General features: G+C 32.2%; 2 long non-coding RNA genes across 8 annotated transcripts; both read right to left on the bottom strand.

The window, feature by feature from the left end:
* Nucleotides 1–5152: 5152 nt before the first annotated feature.
* Nucleotides 5153–7043, bottom strand: LOC148196893 (uncharacterized). 2 transcript variants are annotated; one of them, XR_015780414.1, is made up of 4 exons: nt 6919–7043; nt 6407–6465; nt 6210–6260; nt 5153–5839 (listed from the first exon to the last, which is right to left on the bottom strand). It is a non-coding gene; the product is annotated as an uncharacterized LOC148196893 (long non-coding RNA). The 2 variants fall into 2 exon arrangements; XR_015780413.1 differs by lacking the exon at nt 6210–6260.
* A 3403-nt stretch (nt 7044–10446) lies between these two features.
* LOC148196892 (uncharacterized) lies at nt 10447–14245 on the bottom strand. Of its 6 annotated transcripts, XR_015780111.1 has the most exons (8): nt 14011–14244; nt 13786–13874; nt 13518–13690; nt 11904–12771; nt 11279–11300; nt 11092–11162; nt 10849–10905; nt 10447–10683 (listed from the first exon to the last, which is right to left on the bottom strand). It is a non-coding gene; the product is annotated as an uncharacterized LOC148196892 (long non-coding RNA). The 6 variants fall into 6 exon arrangements; XR_015780114.1 differs by having other exon boundaries at nt 11092–11300; nt 12729–12771; nt 14011–14245; XR_015780113.1 differs by having other exon boundaries at nt 11092–11300; nt 13518–13716; nt 13786–13878.
* Between the last annotated feature and the right edge of the window lie 6162 nt (nt 14246–20407).

Below are 20407 nucleotides of genomic sequence, written 5' to 3'. Positions count from 1 at the left end.
CCCATAAACCTTTCAAACGAATACATCAACCTATATTGCACTTGTCCACAAAACCATGCTTCATATGCAAGATGAATTGAAAGATGTTCCATTCAATCGAAGATTGCAGAAGGGAATATTCTTTCCAATTGGCAAAGAATAATGAGAATATTTTCCTCCAACTTTCTCAACGACTCTTCCTTGAGCGTCATGGAGCACAAATCCTTAAAGAAGTGATTGAATTCTATGCGTGGATTTAACATGTTCATTGGCAAACAACTAAATGCAGTAGGGATTAAAGTCTCCATAAATACATGACAATCATGACTCTTCAAACCTTGAATACTAGCCTTATCAATATTAGCACATTTGGCCAAGTTTGGAGAATAGCCATCTAGCATTTTAAGCTCTTTTATCCATCGACAAACTATTCTAGTCTTGTCTTTTGATACGGTGTAATTTCCCTTTAGGTTCAACAACCTCCTGTTATCTTTGGCCTTCAACTCTAAGTATCTTTGTGCACAATATAAAGATAAATCTTTTCTTGCATTTTCATTATCTTTTGTCTTGGCACTAATATTCATGATTGTGTTAAAGATGTTTGATGAATCAATATTTTCTACTATTCACTTAGCTTATTGTACTACATTTCATTAGGGAATTATGCTTAATTGTCCAATATTTCCTCAGTTTTGATATTTGTGCTTAGTTTGACCAATAATTCTTATTTTAATTAATTTGAATTATCTAAGGCTAATTATTGCCATTATTAATTGTAGGGAATTGTTTGGAATATTATTTTTGGACTTCAAGAGGGAAAAAAATGTCAACAACCACTCTCCACATGCTCATTTTAGATTTAATGCAATTGTAAATTCGTTTTTGCTGTATTTTGGACAGATTTGGACCATTGGGCCATTTTGGGTCAAAATAGTAAAAGCCAAATTTGTGGGCTGACCTTGGACTAGTGAGTTTTCTGCATTGAGTTTCGCATTGAGTTACCCATTCGTTTTCTGCGTTTTGAAGGATGTTCATGGAATCTTAATTTTGTGGGTTGGTGATTAGTGAGGTTGCAAAGGTTTCCTTGAGAATATTGGAGCATAATTGTGATTTTGTTTTGTGTGCGCTACATATATGCAATCTGTTCTAAGCATGATAATCTTCGCTTAGTATATTACTGTGCTTGTGCAGAACTAATGAATCTGTGTGAGTGCGTTTGCTTAATTCGCATTTTATGAAGACCATTTAGACTTCACTTAGTTGTCTAGTTCGTGTTGGATTAAGGGTCATAGGATTGAATATCTGTTGTAAATCTGTGATTGAAAACAAGTGTAATCGAGCTAACACCAACTTGTCTTTAATCTTTGTTTAAATTGTGTTAAGCAGTTAATTTCATTTCATAAAACCACCTTCAAAACCCCCCCACCATGTGTTCGACTTTTCACCTGAACCACTTTTGGTCCTTGAGAGACGACCTAGGAGTCACTTACTAGTATTATACTGTACTTAATTGCATATTAATTTGATTCGCGTATGTCCTCGATCAATGTTGTCAAAGAAATTCATTTCTATATGCATGACATTCAAGTTATATCTCAGCAAGTTATCCTTCCAATACGGAAGATCCTACAGAATGCTTCTCTTAATCCAGTTATGCCACTATCCATACCATCCTATCCTATTCATACCACTTTCAGTGACTTTTGGAAAATGTTTCAATCTTCTCCATACTTTTGATGGAGTAAGCCTAGATTGTGGCATATTTGTTTCAACTTGGCCTTTGCAAAAAGTCTTTTTGTTCCTCCCAAACATGTGATGAATGGACAAAAACTTCGATGACAGTTAAACCAACAACTTTTCCGACCATAAGTCAATAAGAATGACTTTGTGTGCTTCATGCAATGCGAACAAGCTAATCGACCATGCGTGCTCCAACCAGATAACATGTCATATGCTGGAAAGTCATTAATAGTCCATATCAAAGCTGCCCTCATAAGAAAATTTTGCTTCATTGAAAAATCATACATCAAAATCCCACTCCATAGCTTCTTCAAATCATTAACCAAAGACTCCAAAAAACATCAATCGTTGATTTAGGATTAGATGGAACTAGTATTATACATGTTGATAGGGGGAGCATTAGACTCCAAACATATTGGTTTTTGATGATGAATGGTTAATAATGAAAAGAAAATGCTTAAATCATTCTTGCACAACATAATTGGTAAACAAATGTTTAAAACATTAACTATGTTTGTGTTAGATCTATTAATCAAGAGAGGGTGAATGAAATAGGCTTAAACAAGTCTTGAACATATAATTCTGATAGTATTAATCGATTACATAAGTAATCTAATCCATTAAAAGAAGCCATAACACATAGGAAGCAAAAATAGGGCAAATCTGTCTATTATAATAGATTACATAAGTAGCATAATCGATTAAAATAGAAAGTTAGGCATAATCTATTATGCAGATAGTCTAATTTGTTAGACTATGTGAAATGAAATGAAACAAGGCATAATGTTATTTTAATCGATTACATGAGTGGTATAATCGATTAAAACAGAAACAATGACCATTATGCTAGTAACCTAATATGTTAGGTTAGTTGATAGAAGCAGTATTAAGCATAACTGTCAAATTAATCGATTTTATAAGTGATCTAATTGATTAAAACAGAAAAAAAATCCTAATCAATTATGTTATAAATCAGATTGGAGACTTACTCTTTAACGATTTTAATTGGAAAATTCTTTTTGAGTTTTGAGTACAGGCTTTCTTAAGAAGAGTTCTTGAAGGTTTTCAAGATAAATTAGTAAACAAGGAATATAGAAATCCATCAAGACTCATTGGAGCTTATTTGTTCTGATCTTTCTGCATTACTTGAGTGTAATCTCATTAAGTTCTTTTACTTTGTGTATGATTTGATACCTATGTTGGGTAGACCAGGTTAGAGTGTATCCTCTCTTGTATTGGTTGTATTAAGATTTGAGTGTGGTGATGATAGCAATTGAGTGTATCATGGTATTCTTGAACTCAAATCTTGATTAGTGGATTACCCCCTAACTAAGGTTGTCGAGGGAAGACTTGATGTAGGCTTGTGAAGAGCTGAACAAGTATAAATCTTTATATGTTTTAGTGTTTCTTTATATTGCTTTACTTGATTGATTCAAACACCTTCGATTAGTGATTTCAAGATTCAAGATTCTTTAAACATTTAAAAAGCTTTTGAAATTCAATTCATCCCCCTTCTTGACTTGAGATATAGGGGCTACTTTTCTAACAATACACATTAAAAACATGTAAGGCTTTGTCATACATCTTAGATGGATGATTGTATGGGGTAACAATCACCAGCCAACATGATTATGGTGATACATACGCCTGAATGTACAGAGTAAACCCATTCCAACATAGACTAAGGCGCACGTTACGGACATCACTTACAAAGGATTAATGTTTATGATTGAAGTGCTTCCAAGCTTCATCATCAGAAGGATGACGCAACACTCCTTGAGTTTTGTTACCATCATGTCATGTCATGTGTTCTGCTATTTGCATTGAAGTGATCATTTTTGTAATCTTGAAATGATCGGCAAGTAGAACATCGACTTGAATGAAATTAGTTTTTTTTTCCTCTGTTCTGGATGTGTTGTCCAAAATTGAGGTTGCCCATAAAACTTGCATTCAACCAAGGATGCATCATTCTTTCCATTGTCGTTGTCATTAAAAAGCATACATCCATTGACACAACAATCAATCTTCTTCTCTTCCAATCCCAACTTTGAAACACATCTTTTGGCTTCATAATAAGTCTTCGACAAAGAATTGTTTGGTGGTGTCAGATCTAAATCTAATTTTGAAATGAAGTCTAATGCTTAATTAGGAACATTCCAATTAGATTTACAAGCCATGAGTGTAATGTACACTGACAATTTTGACTCTTTCGATCCTTCAAATATAGGTTGATTTGCCTTTGCCAATAAATTGTAAAACCTCTGAGTGTTTTCATTTGAAAACTCTTTATCAGAACTATCGTCTGCTTCTTATTCAGCATGTTGACGAATGAGGGTCAGGGAAAGACAAGTGTTGTACACCTTCTACCTAGCAGATCAACTTGGGGGAGAGCAAAAATGAAAGTAAAATCAAGTTATTACAAATGATAAAGGTTGTCGTAGTAACATCTTGGATAAATTAACTTATGCTTTAGGGGTAAAGTACATATTCTTACCCTTAACATGTTATTATTAACTTCTTAAAATGCTTGGATTTCCTAAGGGCTGTGTATTTTCATTTGCTTTAAGATACTAAGTATTAGTAATTCCTTAAGGGGAAGTGTACATGTCATTTTTTGGACTGCCTTTCACATATGGGTTGGCCATATTATATGAATTGGGATTCAAAATCAGACGAGGAACCTAATTAAAAGGTACCTCTATAGACTGTATATTTTAACACCAAAGTATTTCTTATAGCATAAATCAACCTATAAGTTGTACAATATCGTTGTAATTCAATTCAAATAAAAAAATCCATAAAAATTCCCATTCAAATCAATTGAACTTCAGACATCAAAATTCGTATTCTACCACATATTGGTCATAATGTTTTTCCAATTATTACCTATTTCATAGCTAATTCATTAGTAACATACATATGGAGTAATTTCTTGAATTTATTATGTATGAACTTAAAACAGAGACCAATACTTATACAATATACATGACCATACACAAGTGATGTTGCAAGTTAAATGTAGTATACTAAGCAATGACTCCTAGGTCTTCTTTCAAGGACCAATTTTTGGTTCCGTCAAAGGATCAAATACGTAGTGGGGGGATTTTTTTTAGCAGATTTACGAATTCAAGACACGAATTAAAGACTAATTAAAGATGAATTAAAGACAGGTTGACCACTAGTGCAATTGCAATGCTTCCAATCCCTTATTAGCAATAATTATTCACTTCTCTCACCCCTAATCCAACACGAATTAACCAACTAAGCAAAGACTAATCCTATCTTCATAAAAGCGAATTAAGAAAATGCAATACAAATATCTAATCAATTCTGAGCTACCACAAATTAAGCAACTGTGTCTCTAACCAACTAAGCAAAAATTAAACACAAATTAGGAAACTAAGCATGTACTTAATTGCAAGCATAGAACATATTTAACATAATGCAAGGTAGAATAACATAATCCCAATTGCAGCGTAACAATCTCAAGGAGGCAATGCAATATCCCTAGTCACTAACCAAACAAAATTAAGCTTCCATCAAGAACGAGTTCGAACATAGAGAATACGAAATAGAAACATCAACACAACAAAGGAAAATGAACTGGAAAATGAAAGTAATGTTAGAATGAGAAAATGAAATTTGAAATGAAAGTGCAGTACAAAAACAAGAACCATAAACGAAATTGAAGTGGAAACTAGAGAAAACGAAACTGTAAACGAATTGAAACATCAAATTGCAACAACACAGAGAAAAAGAACACACAAAATGAAAATGAAACGAAAATGGATTAAAATAAAACGTATTCAGACAGAGACGGGAAAATGAAAAGTGGAACCTAAAACCAAAGCCCTACTGTTCACGTCCCCCACATAATGAGAGTGTTCTAAAACCCCTTGCTACAAGGGTACTAAACCCTAGTCTAGCCAAGTCCGCCCCCAAAATTGAGCTTCTTCCTGATACTAAAAATGGGCCCAAAAAGTCAAAAGTCTAACCCAACAATTCAAAAACGAATTAGAAACGAAATTACAAACTAAATTAAAATAAAACACTTAGGTGGAAAATGATAGATGATGTGGCAGCCCTCTTGAAGTCCCAAAATATAGTTTCTAAAATTGCCCTGAAAATAATAATGGAAATAATTATGATTAGATAATTCAAATTAATTAAAATATGAATTACTGGTCAAATTAAGTCAAATACCAAAATTGAGAAAATAATGGACAGTTAAACATAATTCACTAATTAAATTCAATGCGGAAAGTTAAGTGAATAGGAATGATTAATAAACATGTATGCTATTATGTTAAAAGCAAAATACTCTACATTTTTTATATCATTAAGTCACACCTAATAAATAATAACATAAGATATATAATACATACACCAATATTGTGCAATTCAGAAGAAAATAACAAATACTACAACATTTTGAACATACTATAATTGGTACAAAATTGAGGAATTCTTGGAAAACAATAGAGGAATACTTGGTGGACAACAAAGTAGTGCTTGGTGGAGTCAGGTTTGATAGCAAATTTCTAGAAACAAAAAAAAATGTAAACATAAGACTTAAAACAAAATTAATAAAAATAGAGTTTAGGAAATGTCACAATACAAACTGAATGATATCATAACATAGGACTTACACAATGAAATCAAGTTGTGTGTACCAGTTAGTCATTACCTTGAGATTAGAATGACCAATGACACAAGCACACCGCACTACTTGTTCACCACAAAGTTCTATTACAATGAAAACAAACTTAAGCATTTTAGGGACAACAAAAGAAAAATAGGGCTATCATCATAAAGTTTATTTTATATATATTTAACAATACATTTTACTTCCAGTAGTTACGTAGCAGTATGACAAAGCTGAATAAAACAGTAGCAGAAATCATGGTCTACAATCATAAATATTTATAAATGATATCAATGTGTTTTTAGATATGGAATTGAATGTGTTTTAAGATTAAGGGTGTATTTAGATTTCACTCACTAACACCCAAATCAAGTTGATGATTAAAGATATCCTAATGTCACTAAAATGTATGTTTAATGAATAATGCTTTCCTTCATAAGTACGGGTCAAAAGTGAGTATAGTATAGAATTATTACCACAAAACATGACTAGGTAAAAGGTAATGTAACTAAAGAGAGGAAATAAGCATTAAGAAAACACAAAATTCAAGTAACCTGCTATATTTTATTGTAAGAACATATGCTTGTCAATAATGGCTCATTCAAATCAGCTACTTTATGAGCTCCCCAATTTCAGCTGCAAAAAGGGAAACGAACGAAAGTAACCCTCCCTCATTCCCTGACATTAAAGTTCAAAACTGTTGATCTTCACTTGAGAGTTAAATATTGATTGGTGGGTGACACATATAAATCAAGTGAGAAACTGTAGTTTGTTGGTTTTTGCAAAGCAAGCGCAATATTTGAGGGTATCAAGAACATAACCAAAGCCTTAGGAGAGGGAGTAGAGTGCATTTATTGTGGAGTCACATTACAAGAGTAGTAACCATTAATAGAAACAAAAATCTAATCATTAAAGTATCATTAGTTGTGACTTGGCCAAATTAAGATTAACTTTTGTCTTGAGAGGATAGCACTATGTTTTGATGGGAGCAATTTAATGCAATGCAATGCTGCCATAAATCATAATCTCTCGCCTTATCACACTCTGTCACTCTTTCACTACTAGACACTCTCGTACACTCACCTACAAATTCTATAATTCAAGTGCAACCATTGAACTATGATAAACTACGGTTCGTCCTTGTATTTTAATTCAAATAAAACAGCACCAGGGTATGGCAAACCCAAGGTCATGGTGTATCCGTAAGTTAAAATAACATAATTCAACCTAAGCAGGGTGCAATTGGATCCTTTAAACAGAAAACAATTTACAATCTATAGTACAAGAAAGTGACATTTAAGGAAAAACAAAGTTGATTATTTCTGGAGGAAGCATGGTCAATTAAAGAAAGGCAAGCACTATGTCATGGAATAAATGGTCCAAGTAAGACAACGCAAATTCTCTAGCACTAAAGTGTAATCCAATTACTATGTAATGCATTAGATGGTAACCATTATTCGTGTCCATATTACAAGTGGTCAGGAAACACTAATATTTACATTTAAACAATTTTTTTCTCTATTGTTTGAAAAACATACACTAATTGAAATTATTGTGTTTTGTATAGAGATTCAATAATTCTCTTTCCATTCCTAACAAGTCCACTCATTACATACCAAAAACTCTTGCACAATATGTAATATAATTGTACACTAGTATGTAAATTTTAGGATATAATAAAGTGTATGTATAGAATATCATAATCTGTAATTGAATTTATTTATGATTATAATTTTGTTTTTGATTGAAAAATATATTCTTGTCTGTATTCCTATGTTATGCATACTAGTTTTCATATGTAAGTAACCAAAGATCCTTAAATTAAATAAATATTTTAATTAAAATTGGACCTATGACAACGCTGGTCAAAATAACCGAAGCATTAAAGACTTTTGTCATCGAATCCAAAAACAATCAAAGTCATAAACCCTATTATATTTTAAATAATTATTTAAAACTGAACATATGGTAGCCGTGGTAAAAATAACCAAAGCATAAAATATTTTTTGCAGCAGTTCTACGAACAACTACTACCAAAAACCCAAAATTATTTTTTTTCCATTTAGTGTTTCAGTATTTTCTAACCGACGTAAAATCTTAACATTTTAACTTCAATTCATAACCGACACTACAAGAAATGTGGGTTTTTCAGGCGGGATTTTACCGAGGGCCTATGACCCCTCGGTAATGCAGTGGTGAAATAAAATACCGAAGGCTTATGAGCCCTCGGTAATGTCTTCGAAGTATTTTGGCCAAAATCAAGCTATTCCCTCTGTGCAATTCATTTTCTAGTAGCCCAAGTTTCGTCGTCCAAAACCCTTCCTCAGAAACCCTTCCTCTTTGCTCCTCCAAAAACATCATCTTCTTCTCCTCTCCAACGAGAACACCAAACCCCAAGACCTAATCTTCCTCTCCTCTGCCCAAATTTGGAATCCCCCTAATCTTCCTCTCCTCTGCCCAAATTTGGAATCCCTCTCTCCCCAAATTACCAAAATTTTGTCCCCCGGTTGCCCTGAGTCAAGCATAAGAAGGTGGAGGTCCATTTCTGGTCACCCTAAGGCGTTCTCCCGCAGAGCTGTGGTCGTTGGTGGCTGGTGTTTTGCGGTTTGTGTGGGTGGGTTCGTGGTGTTTCCAGCAGGGTGGTGGGTCGTGGTAGTTGGCGTTTGCGGTAGTGGTCGGGAGTCATCGGGTTGGCTTGACGACGACGTTGGGGTGAAGTGGACTTGTTAAGTTCGTAGGGGTCGTGGTCTGTAAAGGCTGGCATCGTCGACCATTTTGCTTTCGAGGTAAGTTTTGTTTTCAAAATTGAATGGTTCTCGAGAAGAAGTTGTACTTCAATGATGCCTTCTTTCTTTCTTTTTTTTCGTTTTAATTTTTTTTTGTCTCTGTCATTATATGTGTAGCAGAAATTGTGTTGTTTATGTATGACCTTAGAGTTTTTGAGGTAGTCGGTTTGTGGGAAAAATTGTTGTGGTTTTTTGCCTCATTATGTTATAGTGGTTACAACTGTTGATGTAATGAAATTTATCTTTGTTTGTGTGGTGTGTGGAGTGTGGAGTGTACAACTCGATCACCCTTTTGAAAGAGTTAAGTTAGAGGTAAAGAAGAGACTAGCTCTTTCTGTCTTGGCAATTGTGGTATTGTTGGTGACTTCACCTACTGCAACATAATAGCAGTTTGATAAGAAACTATGTGTGTCTACACTGATGTTATAGGATAACCAAATGAAAAACAACTTATCGTGCTGTAAATGAACATAAATGGCTAGTATTCTCATAATCATGGAAATAATAAAAGAAATTAATTAGAAAAGCTTTTTCTCTGATCTCCAAACCTATGACAAATCCTTGGGAGCTTGGGATATAAAATCTTCAACATATCTAACACTTCACGTAATCAATCGTAAGCTTTAGCTGCAACCTCTAGGTTTTTAATGCTTTTTCTCCCATTACATAGTTAGCATATGAAGTATCGTTTGAGGAGATCAAATTTGCTAATTAAATTATGAACTTACTAAATTTGAATATTGCCTCCACCAAATCTCATGAACCTAAACACTACACCACTTAGTCTATGAAAACACAAACTTAACTCCAAAGATATGAATAAGAAACTTGAATAACTAGTCCTTTCACTAATGCAAAAAACGTTTTTTATACCTGTTAAAAAAAGACTTTTTATACTTATTTTCTACTAGGTATTGAAGTGAGGGGTATAGAAAGTTTTCGATTTTTCACACCGGTTTCAGAACCGATTCAATATATAACAGGTATAAAAGTAGTTGTTGAAAAAGAAGCTCACTTTTATACCTATTGTGTTTTAACAGGTATAAAAGTGACGTTTTTTTGAATATTTGATTTGTATGTGCCACTACCCATATTTAAACCTGCATAAAATTTTATTCCATAGTACAGTCTAAATTATCAATAACCAAAAAAATAATCAATATTGTTTCTATTATTAACACATCAAAATAGTTCTTCAATGTAATATTTATCTAACAAAGTCCTTAAATATATTTACATAACATAATTACACATAAAATAATTCCTCAATTCAAAATGTATTATTGAAACATCTAATCATCTAAGAACAATTATACATAGAAATTGAAAATTACATTGTTTATAATCCAACTTAAAAAATTAAGAATTACATTGTCTATAATTCAATAATTTGTCTTCTACCTATTTTATGTTAACTTTTTAAGCTCCCGCAAGCAAAAGGACCAAATCAAAGTGTTACCCTAACAAGTACTACATTATCTATAGGCCATTTTGGATACTGAATTTACAAAACAGATATCGAGCATCTTCTACCTGTAACAATAAATAAAGATTACATTGTGGCGTCAATTAGTTAACTTGTATCCACAATCCTTGCAAGTTTGTTTTTCTAAAATATTGTATAAATAATAATAATAATAATAATAATAATAATAATAATAATAATAATAATAATAAATAAGAATAATGATAACTCACCATGTGACCACACCCGAAGGCCAAGTCTCTTGGATTGGTCAAACAAACAGGACAAACCTGTAGAACAGAAGATAGAATACCAAATCAATCGTAAAGAACTTCAAATCAGAATTTCTTTCCTAAGTTAGTTTCCCAAACCAGAATAAGAAGCTATCAATACTACAATCAGATTTCAAATCAGATTAAAGAGTTATAATTAGTCCATTACTGTAAAAAGGATTGAATGAAAAAGGACATGTTTACCTATTAAAGAGTTCCACATTGATGTATTGAAAAATTTGATTAAATAGCTTTTGAACTAGAACAGTAGGGACCTGGGGCAAAACATAAAATCAGTTTGCTCTATAACATTAAAAACGACTTGGAAAGAAACCAAAGCAATTGCTGACAGCTCTGCAAATGTTGCACATATAATTATTGGGTGGAAGACCTTTTTCAAGCTTGATGGCAATCTGAAAACAAAGGGATAAGAAAAGGCATAATTATAGTTAGTTCTAATAAAATGCAAATACAATGTTGCATGACAATATAACATTTTTGCTCCATCTAAATGAGCCATCAAAGCAATCAGCCATAGAGGTTACTAATGCTGTGAAGAATCAAGCCAAAGAACTTGAGTAGGCATTATCTTTCTATAATAGGTACCAATAGTATAATTAAGGATAAGCTGGCACAATTTCTCTTTCTATATAAATGCATTTATACACGTAATGTATAATGTATGATTCAATTTTTTTTATCTTCTTATCTGATTCTTTTGCAGAAATGTAACAAGAATGAGGTAGAGATAGTGACTCTAAATATCCAAGGACTAAATTGAATGTTGAGTACTGTATGAGTTGCTAGGGTGATATATATATCATGCAAAGATACCCTTGTATTCGAAGAAACATTAAGGAACAAGTATTCAAAATAACAACTGCAGTGATATATATATATATATATATATATATATATATATATATATATATATATATATATATATATATATATATAAACTAGCGATAGATCCTGAAACTAACTATGAGAGATATCCCAAGTCATAACCAACTGACCTGGATCAAGTGGAAAAAATAGTCCATAAGGTTCCAAATACTCATTAAGCTCCATCAATCCAATGGCAGGCTCAACAACAACATTCATGTCATCAAAATGTAGTGGATAATCAACATTAAAGTTTCTAACCATTGGATGCAAAGGCAAGGCATCACTCACATTGGATAACAAATAGGCCATGAAACTACAGTGGGAATGAAATGCTCGAAGCAAAGGAAAGTTAAAGGGTTATCAAATATTCAGCTTTACAAACTTAAATTGCACTTAAATCAAGAAATTTAAAATAAACAGGCTTTGTATAGTTAATGATTTCCTCAAGTGATTCAAATCAGCCAAGTCTTGTATATCAGGTTTTCCTAATCTAATAAAGATTATCTCATTGTGTAAAATTCATTAAGGTAAAATCCACAGAGGATAGTCTATTAAGGTCTAATTAAATTTTCTCTCCTACGTATGGGTCATCATAGCATTCTTTATACACAAGTTGACTTCATCATATGGATAAACTTTAGCTCATTTTTCATTTCCTAACATTACAAGTAAATTAGACTTCTAGACATTACTTCTTGTCTGAAGGACAATAGCACATCATCTGAATATTCTTGCTTTGAGAAAACCTTAAGAGTAACACCCTACAGAAACATGAATATATTTTTGTCTGATGATGCACAAAGTAAATTTCAACTGAACACTTTAAAAAAGGACTTTAAATGATAGTAATTTGAATTGCAACATAATCGATAGTGTAATGTATACAAAAAACTTAAACATGTTAAGCAAGATGAAATTTAAAACAGAAATTACAAGGAGAGGAAAGAACATACCAATCCATACCACAGAGCATGATATACACAGTTCCACAAGATCCTGCAAACCAATAATACAAACGTAAATAAAAAATAAAATTACATAACCAAAACACAGAACCAAGAATTACCACTTGACAACTTCCTCATATAAGCAACCTAAATATCGTAAATGAAAACATATAGTTTTAAATTTCTATTTTAATTAGATGATGAGAATATCCTTGTTCTCATTGATTTAGAAGTACATTTCACGCTGCAACTAGTTAACAGGATTCTTTCAACCATTATAAATTACATTTTTTAATTATATTTTTCACTTTACACTCATACATCTCTGCATATTAATTTCTAAAGTAAATTTTAGTAGTTTTTTTAAGTTGTCAACTATTAAAAGAACCACGTATCATAATTTAAATTTTTTATCTTAAATCTAAAGTATAATTTATAATTTTAAAAATATCTGTTTATTATAAACATAAAATAAATGAGCAATTTCTAGAAGCCTATTATAATTAATTCAAAAATAATCTGTTTTAGATAAAAGTTAATCTGAACCATGTAATAGTCCAATTAAAAAGAACAAGATTGTTGAAATGCATCACATAACCATACGTACTGATTATGCATAAATGTAACAAGAATGATGCAGAGACAGTGGTAGTGATTCTAAACATCCAAGAACTAAATTAAATGTCGACTAGATGGCATATGTTACAGTCAAAGTTTTCTTTCAAGCATATTACACCTACAATTATAAATGAATCTTAATCCTCAAAAAGAAGAAAATTGAAGGAACTCAATTACCTAAGTTATCAAGGAAACTCTACAGCTCCTTCAAACCTTAAGCAGAGAAGCTCTAGTGCACTCTAGACCAAGGGGCCACAAAGTTGCGAGGAGGTTGCTGCTGGAAGCAAATCTCAACCGCAGACAAATTGTCTCCACTATTTCTCTTTAAAGCCTTATCAACCAAATCCTTACTGCACAAGGTTCGGTCATTATGGTCCTGGAGCATATGTCAGGCAAAATCCACTGCAATTTGCCTCCTATATCCAGTAATATAATCAACACTTACCGCAAATGCTATCTGAAAATATGCTTCAGGAATGAAGATGAGCCACGGTGCTCATCAAGCTGGAAGCGCAAATTTTTGGCATCCACCACCTAGCTGAGAAGAAACTCGATCAAAAAGAGGCCATGCTTCACAAGCCATGATTTTATATACCAAGGAAATAATAACATCTATCATTATATAAGTGGAACCCTAATCGCCCAAACATAACAAAAGAGAGGATCTAACCTTCTAGAGGAGGCGCGGTCCAAGAGCACAAGGGTTTTGACGAGCAGATCGGAAAAGAGTCGCGGATTGGCGGTTTTGAACTCTGCCATCAATGCCATCAATGCGAAGGAGCTTGCGGAGGAGAAGAAGACACCAGAGAGAACTAAGAGAAGAGAAGATGTGAAGCAAAGATGAAGAAATGTAGAACCAAGAGGAAAAAAGAAGAAGATGCGCGCAGTGAATTGTGAATAGAAGCTAGAATATTAAATATTCAACACTGGTTATAAGTAAAATAGGTGTAAAAATTATTTTACACTGGTTTCTGAGTATATCCAGTGTAAAATTATTTATTATTATTACGATTTTGTCATCATATTATTTTTTATACCTATTTTTAGAGTAATTGGTGTAAAAAAGTTTTTTTTATTTACCATTTTGCTACCGCATTATTTTTTACACCTGATGAATTTGAACAGGTATAAACAGACGCTATAAAAAGTCTATTTTGCACTAGTGTTTATGACCAACAACAACAATCTAGCCTTCTTTGTGTACGTGAGCTTGCTTACTGGAACAAACAACATAATGATTTACCATACATCATGTCTACTAGAGATCTTCAATCAATAAGAGAGATATGAAATTATATTATATAAGTGAAGAACAATCCTATACAAGCAAGTTTTTTGGAACTGATTAAGTTCCAATCTTACATTTTAAGATAGTATAAGAGTCTATCTTTGCAACTATTATTGGGTCTATCATATTACTTGCTATCAAACTACTATTGAACCACTTTTAAAATATCTAGTCTCACACTCAAGATACCTATTTTTTAGCAAAAGAAGGTGTGTTTAAGATTTCATATTAAAAATATAATAAAATGATGATATATATAAGTGAGGAGAAGATGATATTTAATAAAATGATGTTATAAGTCAATTTTATGGGTTGAGCTAGGCATAGACCCCATTCTAAGAATTTTTGTAAGCATCATTGGTTGTTAAATCCTTGTCAATGGTTTTACCTATAATTTTCTGTCGTCTCCCTTTGTGTCTAGCAATTAAGGTACCCTCTATTTGAACTACTCTCCTTACTAGAGCTTATACAAATCCCCTCCACACATGCCACAACACCAAAGTTGAGTTCTTACGCATCTTTTCTACCATAAGTGCTACCCTATCTATTCTGTAATCCATTTGTAAAGAGAGAAACATTTGTTGAATTCAGTTAATTCTCTAGGCAAGTTCTCTAAAAAGTGATGACTTGGGCTGAAGCCCAATAGACAAGCATGAGCCCATCAAATAAAGTCATGCACAATCAATAAGAGTTGTCATCTATGAAGCCTTGCACCCAAGGATCTTTGACTAGACGTGACATCATGTGGTATTCAGAGCCATGGAGCTACTGAGTCCAACTCAGTGTCTAGTTCTTCTATTTTGGAATTTGTCAACTTTGTTTCCTTCACTGTTTCATTGCTTCTGTTCATCATTACAACATGGAATTTTGATTTCTTAGGTTCTGATGATGTTTATTCTTGTGTGCCAACCTTGATTTGCTTTGGTTTCGTCATTTTTAGTCAGTTCATTCTGATTTGAGTCATTTTATTTTGAAATTTGTCCAGTTTTGTCCAAAGTCATGTTATATTACTTGTTTTGTTCTCATTCCAAGTATTCTGCTGAGTGAAATTTTGTTTTGGTGCATCTAACTGATTGATCAATAGTAAGCACACAAAAATGAGCAATGATATGTTTATACAGAGCTCGGGTGCCTAATTCACATCATCAAAATCACCTTCCTGGTTCATCCATAAGCTGTTATAATTTCAACCAGTTAGTGACATTAGAACTGATTTCTTCACTCTGATTTGAGCCATTACTAAGTGCAGACCATTTAAGCTATGATTTCCTAAAGCAAGAGCTTGGTTGCACCTTGAGAAATAGCTCAAAATTGCTGGTATAGCAGTTGGGCGATCTGCTTTATATTTGCTCAATCTTTAAAGTGTTAAAATTCTGGCTGTAGCATTTAGACCATTGGTAGCCATGTATACTGTCATTCTACTTATTTGAGCAATTTTTGAGTGGTATGTTTGAGCCAAATACCTGGTTTTCAACCTGGTTCAATTTCTGAATCAAAATTTGGATGGTTGATTTGAATATATGAAGTAAAATTAGGTTTGGAACATTGCCTTTGTGAGTAATTTGAAATCTGCATGAGTTATCTTATCAAATCAGTTCTTAATCATATATCAAACTTGCTGATGTAATTTGTAATTTGAATTCTGCATCTTGTAACCTCACTCTTGTCTTTCTCTAACTCAATGGTACTACTACTCTTTGACTGCTACCCAATACCTCTACACAATAATTTTGAATTATATACATAAACACACACATGGTTAATACCTATAGAGTATGCAAAGCGTCAATTACCTATACATAACAAAACCCAAAACTATGAAAAGTGGTAATTATAGAGAATTCCCCTTAAGGACATCCGATTTGTTTAATAAATATACACAAATATTAAGTCACATATTTGACTATGGCTTTTACGGAAAATATATCCAGTTCATGCTATAATAATAATACATTACCCTGATATGTGAACCTCTTTGTTTGCTAGGATAACTACTTTCAGTTCAGTCAACTTCTTATGGTGCTGATACAATAGTGCCATACTTAAAACTACTCAACTGGTTAATTTATGAAACAAGTGGTTTTGTTTGAATTGTCTAAACTCTAAAATGATTTTGATAAGATTAGAAGCTAATGAGTACATTGTCTAAAGTCTGAATTGGTTTTGTTGATGTTCCTCACTTACTTTGAATCTTTATTTTGGTGGTATGATGGTTTATTGTACTGCATAATTGGCAATAGTAAGGGTTGGTTTTCGGTTTATGCTTTTTCTATGCTATTGGAAAGATTGAACAAGTTTAAATTGGTGTAATAAAGTTGATATTACTGTTCATTTGGTCATAGTTTGATTTATATGAAGATTTTGTTTCTAAACCATCAGTTTTTGAGTTAAAATGGAAGTGGAGTAGTGATAAATTTTTTTTCAAGCTACTTTTTGATTATTTTCTTTGGCCAAAAGTTGTCAAAATTCAAAGAAATTGGTTTGTTGAATTCTGGTGCAGTATGATAAATTTGTTTGGTGATGTTTTAGTTGGTTATTGTTATTCCTTTTTGGATAGTATTAGTTAATGCTTAAATTGTTGCTATGCTTATTAATTATTTGAATTGTATGGCTGCAAAGCTGATGTTATTTTTAATCATTTAAAAGTGTTTATTACAAATGAAGTTTGATATTGATTGAATGATTTAAAAGTGTTGTTGAAGGAGGGTGGTTTGGGTGGTGGAGGAAGTAGAGTCTGGATTGTGGAAGGAGTAGCAGTGTGAAAAGGGTGTTTATTTATGCTTTGGTTGTTCTATTTCATATGGTCTCCATAATTTAGAGTTTTTTTTGTGTAATTTTAATGTTTTGGGAGGTGTTGGCAGTAATAATTGTTCTTGTCGTAATGATGAGAAATGATATGAGTGAGATGTCCAAAACCAAATGCAGCTGCCTTATCTCCTGTGTTAATTTGCATGCTTTGTTTTTATATGGTTGAGAGAGTTATTTAACTTTTGATCAAAGTAAATGTCAAATGATTAAAAAGGTTCCAGAAAAGGGGAAAAAAATAAAAGGATGGATGGGTGTTAACACACTTCTCTACTTTCTTTGTTTAAATCACTTCCATACGCTTTTTATAGTTGTTAGTAAGTTCATTAGGAAAATATTATTTATGTTAAAGTCTTAGGCTATTTGGAATGACTGTAAGTTCCTGAAATTGGATTCAATTTTTTGTGGACATTTAAAGGAGTTTTTAGAGGAACTTCCATTTCATGTGTTAGGGTGAGCTTTTAAAGGAGTTTGGATTGTGGCCACAAAGGGAGGACGAGAGTCTACGGAGAAGACTTAACTAGGAAAGGAAAGCAAAGGCAAAGGTATGGGGACCTAAACTGAAATTGCATGATTGTATGTATGTCCTATTATTTTCATTTTTATTTCATGAATTTGATCTTGTTCTTAGATGTTGTGAATGTTGAGTTTGAATGTTAAGTTATACTGATTGAAGTTTTATGATATTGTAAACATTGAGGTATGTCAAAATTTGTTGTGAATGGTTTGAAACTGATTGCCAAATATGTAAGAGGTTTCTTTTGGTACTTTAATTTGTGAATGATGAATTTGATAAAATAAAGCATGTACAATGGCCTCTTCCATTGGTTGTAATCTGTTAGAATTAGCCATGAGACATCTTACCTTGTTTGTAAGATCATAGAATGTGTAGGTTTAGATTAGCCTCTTCAGTTTAGTAATGTCTTCTACGTCAATTAGCTTCTTGATTAGAATCAGAGCAATTGGCCTTCAACAACTGAAGTAAATTTTGTTCCACTTCCCAGGTGTCTTGTACATTAAAAAAAGTTTACAATGTTTCCAAATTGGTTGTTTGAATAGAACACATAAGAAGCTTTAGGTTCATATGACCTTTTGCCTTGTAGCTTTGGCTAACAAGAAAGACTCACCTTTTTTTTATCTTCGACAGGAAATTACCGAAGGCTTTTGACCATCGGTAATTACCGAAGGCTTTTGGCCCTCGGTAATTACCGAAGGCTTTTGGCCCTCGGTAATTACCGAAGGGCAAAAGCCCTCGGTAAATGTTAGCGACAAGGGATTTACCGAGGGCTCTTTGGCCGTCGATAAGCCTTCGGTAATCACCTTTTACCAACGATTTTGGGCTGTTTTCGAGGGCTTCTGGCCTTCGGTAATGCCCTTCTTTTTTGTAGTGCGAGGAAAAAAACTCTCCCTTTTTTATTTGTCTTAATATATCTTTATTTCAAACCGTTACCCATTGTCATATCCATTTACTGCACTCATGTGAAGGGAAAGAGATTTAAGAGAAAATTTTTCTAAAGAGATAACAACGTTTTATAAAATGAACTATGTAGAAATTCCATTTATAATTTAGGATTTTATTAATAAATATTTATATGTCAATTTATTATACTTTTTAACTTAAAAACAATCTTATACATTATGTTAAAGTAGGTTAAATTGATTCTAATAAATTAGTAAAATATTTATATCTAATTCAATTTTGCAAATTTATTAAGATATTTAAAATATGTCTTATTTAGTGCTGTCAAAATGGGTTATAACCCGCGAGTCAATTTGGCCCACCACGGGTTTTAGTTGGGTTGGGTGTGAAAAAAATGTAATTTTTTATGCGAGTTAGTTTTCAACCCGGCTCACCCGGGTTGAACCCGTGGTGAGCTGAGTTGACTCACCAACCTAACTAATTTAATTTAATTATTTATTATTTTGTGTTTCAATATTATTAGTTAACATTCTTTTATTATATTGTAGATGAGGATATAAAACAGATGTTTCAAGAGAGAAATATATTATAGATTTATCTATTCAAGACTCTAATATTATAAATGGACAAGTGATACAAAAATTATCAATATTAAAAACTTATTTGTTCGCCTTTTGTGTTTGTTTTTGCATTACGCTTGGATTGTATGATATTTTTTTTATTTTGAATTGTCTTTGGAGTTTAACATCGTTTTAGAGTGAAATTTATTTAGATTTGAATTAAAAAAATTATAATTTTTTTTATTTTAAAGAAAACTTATAATTAAGTGAGCTAATGAGCCAACTCGTTTAACCCACCAATCCGGGGTGGGTCGAGCCGAGTTCAAATTTTTCAGCTTGCTAATAAATGAAACAGGTTAGGTTGACTCACTAAATGACTAACCTGTGGTAAGTCGAGTTGGATTGAAGCGGATTACCCGTTTTGACAGCTCTAATCTTATTTTTTGAGTTTAAAAGCTCACTAAACACTAAACTTATTAAGGGGATGAATATCCTATGCATATGAAAAAAAAAATATAGTTCTAAATGTAACGTGCTTAATCTTCTTCCATCAAAAGATATAAAAATATCAATGAATCAGGTGTTTAAAAAACTAAAATATAAAAGAAAAATAGACTTATCTAATGGAATTTATGATCAGTAAATAAAGATCAAATGTAGCTATGAGATCTCTAAGCATCATATATTGCCTTTCAAATTAACACATTCTTCTTATTAGATGTCTTTCGCACTTGTTCTTAAGTATTATTTTTGAAAAAAATACTTTTGTAAAAAAAAATTCAACATCTTTAAAAAAAAATAATATACTATTTTGAACATGTAGGTTTATATATATATATATATATATATATATATATATATATATATATATATATTTCTGTAACATCTTGGTTTTATATTTTAACTTTTATTTTAAACTGTATTTTGAGATCATAATCTACAACCTTCACATTAGCCACCACTATTTTCTTATCTTTTGCAAGAAGGATAATGA

Source organism: Vigna umbellata, chromosome 6, assembly GCF_029865625.1.
Source record: "Vigna umbellata cultivar VRB3 chromosome 6, Vumbellata_1.0, whole genome shotgun sequence".
In the NCBI taxonomy this organism is placed as follows: domain Eukaryota; kingdom Viridiplantae; phylum Streptophyta; class Magnoliopsida; order Fabales; family Fabaceae; genus Vigna; species Vigna umbellata.
This window is presented reverse-complemented; position numbering and strand designations above follow the sequence as displayed.